Below are 7,698 nucleotides of genomic sequence, written 5' to 3' on the forward strand. Positions count from 1 at the left end.
TATGACATTTTTTGACCATTTTTGATGCCTTTTATATACTATGACATTTTTTGACAATTTTGACACCTTAGCATACTATGATATTTTTATGACATTTTGACGCCTTACTATACTATGACGTTTTTGGATGGTTTTTGATGCCTTAGCATACCATGATATTTTTATGACATTTTTGACACCTTAATATACTATGACATTTTTTGGACAATTGTTGACACCTTAGCATACTATGATATTTTTATGACATTTTTGATGTCTTACTATACTATGACATTTTTTGACCATTTTTGATGCCTTATTATACTATGACATTTTTTGACAATTTTGACACCTTAGCATACTATGATACTTTTATGACATTTTTGACGCCTTACTATACTATGACATTTTTTGACCATTTTTGACGCCTTAGCATACTATATTTTTATGACATTTTTGACACCTTACTTTACTATGACTTTCTTTGACAAATTTTTGACGCCTTATTATACTGACATTTTTTGACAGTTTTTGACACCTTAGCATACTATGATATTTTTATGACATTTTTGACACCTTACTATACTATGACATTTTTGGATGGTTTTTGATGCCTTAGCATACCATGATATTTTTATGACATTTTTGACACCTTATTATACTACGATATTTTTGTGACATTTTTGATGTCTTACTATACTATGACATTTTTTGACCATTTTTGACACCTTAGCATACAATGATATTTTTATGACATTTTTGACACCTTACTTTACTATGACTTTTTTTGACCATTTTTTGACGCCTTATTATACTGACATTTTTTGACAGTTTTTGACGCCTTACTATACTATGATATTTTTATGACATTTTTGATGTCTTACTATACTATGAAATTTTTTGACCATTTTTGATGCCTTAGCATACTATGATATTTTTATGACATTTTTGACGCCTTACTATACTATGACTTTTTTTGACCATTTTTGACGCCTTATTATACTGACATTTTTTGACAGTTTTTGACGCCTTACTATACTATGATATTTTTATGACATTTTTGATGTCTTACTATACTATGAAATTTTTTGACCATTTTTGATGCCTTAGCATACTATGATATTTTTATGACATTTTTGATGTCTTACTATACTATGACTTTTTTTGACCATTTTTGATGCTTTAGCATACTATGATATTTTTATGACATTTTTGATGTCTTACTATACTATGACTTTTTTTGACCATTTTTGATGCTTTAGCATACTATGATATTTTTATGACATTTTTGATGTCTTACTATACTATGACTTTTTTTGACCATTTTTGATGCTTTAGCATACTATGATATTTTTACGACATTTTTGACACTTTACTATGAATTTTTTTGACCATTTTTGACGCCTCATTATACTATGACATTTTTGACAATTTTTGACACCTTAGCATACTCTGATACTTTTATGATATTTTTGACGCCTTACTTTACTATGACTTTTTTTGACCATTTTTTGACAATTGTTGACACCTTAGCATACTATGATATTTTTATGACATTTTTGACACTTTTACTATGAATTTTTTTGACCATTTTTGACACCTTATTATACTATGACATTTTTTGACAATTTTTGACACCTTACTATACTATGACTTTTTTAGTTGTTTTTGATGCCTTACTATACTATGACTTTTTTGGATAATTTTTGACGCCTTACTATACTATGACATTTTTGGATGGTTTTTGATGCCTTAGCATACCATGATGTTTTTATGACATTTTTGACACCTTATTATACTATGACATTTTTTGACAATTTTTGACACCTTAGCATACTATGATACTTTTATGATATTTTTGACGCCTTACTTTACTATGACTTTTTTTGACCATTTTTTGACAATTGTTGACACCTTAGCATACTATGATATTTTTATGACATTTTTGACACTTTACTATGAATTTTTTTGACCATTTTTGACACCTTATTATACTATGACATTTTTTGACAATTTTTGACACCTTATTATACTATGACATTTTTTGACAATTTTTGACACCTTAGCATACTATGATATTTTTATGACATTTTTGATGTCTTACTATACTATGACTTTTTTGGATGGTTTTTGATGCCTTACTATACTATGACATTTTTCGACCATTTTTGATGCCTTAGCATACTATGATATTTTTATGACATTTTGACGCCTTACTATACTATGACATTTTTGGATGGTTTTTGATGCGTTAGCATACTATGATATTTTTATGACATTTTTGACGCCTTACTATACTATGACATTTTTGGATGGTTTTTGATGCGTTAGCATACCATATTTTTATGACATTTTTGACACCTTATTATACTATTACATTTTTTGACAATTGTTGACACCTTAGCATACTATGATATTTTTATGACATTTTTGATGTCTTATTATACTATGACATTTTTTGACCATTTTTGACACCTTAGCATACTATATTTTTATGACATTTTTGACGCCTTACTATACTATGACATTTTTTGACCATTTTTGATGCCTTAGTATACCATGATATTTTTATGACATTTTTGACACCTTATTATACTATGACATTTTTTGATGATTTTTGATGCCTTACTATACTATGACATTTTTTGACAATTTTTGACACCTTAGCATACTACGATATTTTTATGACATTTTTGATGTCTTACTATACTATGACATTTTTTGACCATTTTTGATGCCTTAGCATACCATGATATTTTTATGACATTTTTGACACCTTATTATACTATGACATTTTCTGACAATTTTTGACACCTTAGCATACTATGATACTTTTATAATATTTTTGACGCCTTACTTTACTATGACTTTTTTTGACCATTTTTGACGGCCTTGGCATACTATGATATTTTTATGACCTTTTTTTACACCTTTGTATACTATGACTTTTTTTGACCATTTTTGATGTCTTACTATACTATGACTTTTTTGGATGGTTTTTGATGCCTTACTATACTATGAAATTTAGGGTTAGGGTTAGAGTTTTTATTAATTTCTGCAGTATAAGTTTTTATATAATTTATATTTGTTGAGAATCACTTCTTTCCAAAATGAAACTCTCTCGGTGGCTTTATTTAACTTCTCATGATATTTATTTCATTTGGATGGAAACCAGCAGCTGTCTGATCCAACTGACTTTAATCATGTCCAATATTTTCACCTTTTAGTAAAACTGTTTTCACACTCTGAGCTTCATCAAGCTATGACTCAACAGTAAAGTTTTTCTTCTGATTGACAGGTGACCAAAGAGGAGTTCGTCAACTATTACTGTGGAGTCAGCGCTTCTGTTGAGAGTGACGTCTACTTTATCCTAATGATGAGAAACGCCTGGAAGCTCTGAATCAACACTCACAATCATGACTTCTACATGAATGCCACATTAACTATGCTAAAGGAACATAAGGATGCATTTATGATTACCATTATGATGTGTTAAGTTGATAAGATCTGTGGCTTTATCAGCAGCTAGTTTCTTTCCAGATTAATGTAGTATCATGTTTTGTTTTTTTTGGGTGATTTTGATCATTTTTTAAAAGTACAATGTTATCTTAAAGTATAATTCATTGCTTTGTAGAGTCAGTAAACCTGAGAAAACAGTATATTCAGTTCATATTTTTTAATTTTATTGTACAATGATATGCAACACGGTAGGCTTTGTTTCAATAAACACTGATTTAACAATGTATGTCTGGTATAATCAACCATTATCATAAAGTAGGTTCTTAATCCTGAGAAAATAAAGCAGAAATACATTCTGTGTATTTATTGCAGCTGATGTGGGTAGTGATGTTATATCTAATAAAGAGGCTAAGAACATCAGCATTTTGGGAGCATTTCAACATGATGTCTCCCGCTGAAGTAAAGGCTGGACCGGGGAAGTTATGTGAAAGAAAAGGAATTGCCTGAGCCCTGACACTGTCAAAACACTTTTATGCCTGAATAAAAAATAAAGCACATCCCTCCCTCTTCCCCCATCTCAATTATGTCCCAGTCACACAAGCACTCCCTATAACTATTGTGGATATACACACACACACTGTATATCTATATCTATATAAAGTAATATATATGAGGTTAGGGTTAAAGTTGTACAGGTTAGGGTTAGGGTTAAACATGTAGAGGTTAGGGTTAGGGTTAGGGTTAAGATCATAGAGGTTAGGGTTAGGGTTAAGATCATGGAGGTTAGGGTTAGGGTTAGAGTTGTAGAAGTTAGGGTTAGGGTTGAGGTTATGGAGGTTAGGGTTAGGGTTAAAGTTGTACAGGTTAGGGTTAGGGTTAAACATGTAGAGATTGGGGTTAGGGTTAAAATCATAGAGGTTAGGGTTAGGGTTAAGATCATAGAGGTTAGGGTTAGGGTTAAGATCATGGAGGTTAGGGTTAGGGTTAAAGTTGTAGAAGTTAGGGTTAGGGTTAAAGTTATACAGGTTAGGGTTAGGGTTAAACATGTAGAGGTTAGAGTTAGGATTAAAATCATAGAGGTTAGGGTTAAGATCATAGAGGTTAGGGTTAGGGTTAAGATCATGGAGGTTAGGGTTAGGGTTGAGGGTGTAGAGGCTAGGGTTAAGGTTAAGATCATGGAGGTTAGGGTTAGGGTTAAAGTTGTAGAAGTTAGGGTTAGGGTTAAAGTTATACAGGTTAGGGTTAGGGTTAAACATGTAGAGGTTAGAGTTAGGGTTAAAATCATAGAGGTTAGGGTTAGGGTTAAGATCATGGAGGTTAGGGTTAGGGTTAAAGTTGTAGAGGTTAGGGTTAGGGTTAAACATGTAGAGGTTAGGGTTAGGGTTAAGATCATAGAGGTTAGGGTTAGGGTTAAGATCATAGAGGTTAGGGTTAGGGTTAAGATCATGGAGGTTAGGGTTAGGGTTAAAGTTGTAGAAGTTAGGGTTAGGGTTAAAGTTATACAGGTTAGGGTTAGGGTTAAACATGTAGAGGTTAGAGTTAGGGTTAAAATCATAGAGGTTAGGGTTAAGATCATAGAGGTTAGGGTTAGGGTTGAGGGTGTAGAGGCTAGGGTTAAGGTTAAGATCATGGAGGTTAGGGTTAGGGTTAAAGTTGTAGAAGTTAGGGTTAGGGTTAAAGTTATACAGGTTAGGGTTAGGGTTAAACATGTAGAGGTTAGAGTTAGGGTTAAAATCATAGAGGTTAGGGTTAGGGTTAAGATCATGGAGGTTAGGGTTAGGGTTAAAGTTGTAGAGGTTAGGGTTAGGGTTAAACATGTAGAGTTTAGGGTTAGGGTTAAAGTCGTTGAGGCTAGGGTTACTATACTATGACATTTTTTGACCATTTTTGACACCTTACTATACTATGACTTTTTTGGATGGGTTTTGACGCCTTACTATACTATGACTTTTTTGGATCATTTTTGACGCCTTACTATACTATGACTTTTTTGGATCATTTTTGACACCTTACTATACTATGACTTTTTTAGTTGTTTTTGATGCCTTACTATACTATGACTTTTTTGGATAATTTTTGACACCTTACTATACTATGACTTTTTTGGATGGTTTTTGACGCCTTACTATACTATGACTTTTTTGACCATTTTTGACGCCTTACTATACTATGACTTTTTTGGATGGTTTTTGACGCCTTACTATACTATGACTTTTTGGATCATTTTTGACGCCTTACTATACTATGACTTTTTTTGACCATTTTTGACACCTTACTATACTATGACTTTTTTGGATCGTTTTTGACACCTTACTATACTATGACTTTTTTGGATGTTTTTGACGCCTTACTATACTATGACTTTTTGGATCATTTTTGACACCTTACTATACTATGACTTTTTTAGTTGTTTTTGATGCCTTACTATACTATGACTTTTTTGGATCATTTTTGACACCTTACTATACTATGACTTTTTTGGATGGTTTTTGACGCCTTACTATACTATGACTTTTTTGACCATTTTTTGACGCCTTACTATACTATGACTTTTTTGGATGGTTTTTGACGCCTTACTATACTATGACTTTTTGGATGGTTTTTGACGCCTTAACTATACTATGACTTTTTTGGATCATTTTTGACACCTTACTATACTATGACTTTTTGGATCATTTTTGACGCCTTACTATACTATGACTTTTTGGATCATTTTTGACGCCTTACTATACTAATGACTTTTTTGACCATTTTTGACGCCTTACTATACTATGACTTTTTGGATGGTTTTTTGACGCCTTACTATACTATGACTTTTTTTGACCATTTTTGACGCCTTACTATACTATGACTTTTTTGGATGCATTTTTGACACCTTACTATACTATGACTTTTTTTGACCATTTTTGACAGCCCTACTATACTATGACTTTTTTGGGATGGTTTTTGACGCCTTACTATACTATGACTTTTTTGGATCATTTTTTGACACCTTACTATACTATGACTTTTTTGGATGGGTTTTGACGCCTTACTATACTATGACTTTTTTGACCATTTTTGACGCCTACTATACTATGACTTTTTTGGATGGTTTTTGACGCCTTACTATACTATGACTTTTTGGATGGTTTTTGACACCTTACTATACTATGACTTTTTTGGATGGTTTTTGACGCCTTACTATACTATGACTTTTTGGATTTTTTGCACCTTTTTTGGATCATTTTTGACGCCTTACTATACTATGACTTTTTTGGATGGTTTGTGACGCCTTACTATACTATGACTTTTTGGATGGTTTTTGACACCTTACTATACTATGACTTTTTTGGATGGTTTTTGACGCCTTACTATACTATGACTTTTTTGGATCATTTTTGACACCTTACTATACTATGACTTTTTTGGATGGTTTGTGACGCCTTACTATACTATGACTTTTTGGATTCATTTTTTGACACCTTACTATACTATGACTTTTTTTTGACCATTTTTGACGCCTTACTATACTATGACTTTTTTGGATGGGTTTTGACGCCTTACTATACTATGACTTTTTTTTGACCATTTTTGACGCCTTACTATACTATGACTTTTTTGGATGGTTTTTGACGCCTTACTATACTATGACTTTTTTTGGATGGTTTTTGACACCCTTACTATACTATGACTTTTTTGGATGGTTTGTGACGCCTCTTAACTATGACTACTTACTATGACTTTTTTTCATACTATACTATGACTTTTTTTACTTACTATACTATGACTTTTTGGATGGTTTTTGACACCTTACTATACTATGACTTTTTTGGATGGTTTTTGACGCCTTACTATACTATGACTTTTTTTGACCATTTTTGACGCCTTACTATACTATGACTTTTTTGGATGGTTTTTGACGCCTTACTATACTATGACTTTTTTGGATGGTTTTTTGACGCCTTACTATACTATGACTTTTTTGGATGGTTTTTGACGCCTTACTATACTATGACTTTTTTTGACATTTTTTGACGCTTACTATACTATGACTTTTTGGATGGTTTGTGACGCCTTACTATACTATGACTTTTTGGATCATTTTTGACCCTTACTATACTATGACTTTTTTTGACCATTTTTGACGCCTTACTATACTATGACTTTTTGGATGGTTTTTGACGCCTTACTATACTATGACTTTTTGGATGTTTTTGACGCCTTACTATACTATGACTTTTTTTGATCATTTTTGACACCTTACTATACTAACTTTTT

General features: G+C 31.9%; 1 long non-coding RNA gene across 1 annotated transcript; it reads right to left on the minus strand.

The window, feature by feature from the left end:
* Positions 1-6,183: 6,183 nt before the first annotated feature.
* LOC127140230 (uncharacterized) lies at positions 6,184-7,615 on the minus strand. Its single transcript, XR_007810601.1, has 3 exons — positions 7,547-7,615; positions 7,230-7,320; positions 6,184-6,274 (listed from the first exon to the last, which is right to left on the minus strand). It is a non-coding gene; the product is annotated as an uncharacterized LOC127140230 (long non-coding RNA).
* Positions 7,616-7,698: the final 83 nt, after the last annotated feature.

The sequence above is a fragment of the Lates calcarifer genome, unplaced genomic scaffold (assembly GCF_001640805.2).
Source record: "Lates calcarifer isolate ASB-BC8 unplaced genomic scaffold, TLL_Latcal_v3 _unitig_2673_quiver_3009, whole genome shotgun sequence".
Taxonomy (NCBI): Eukaryota; Metazoa; Chordata; class Actinopteri; family Centropomidae; genus Lates; species Lates calcarifer.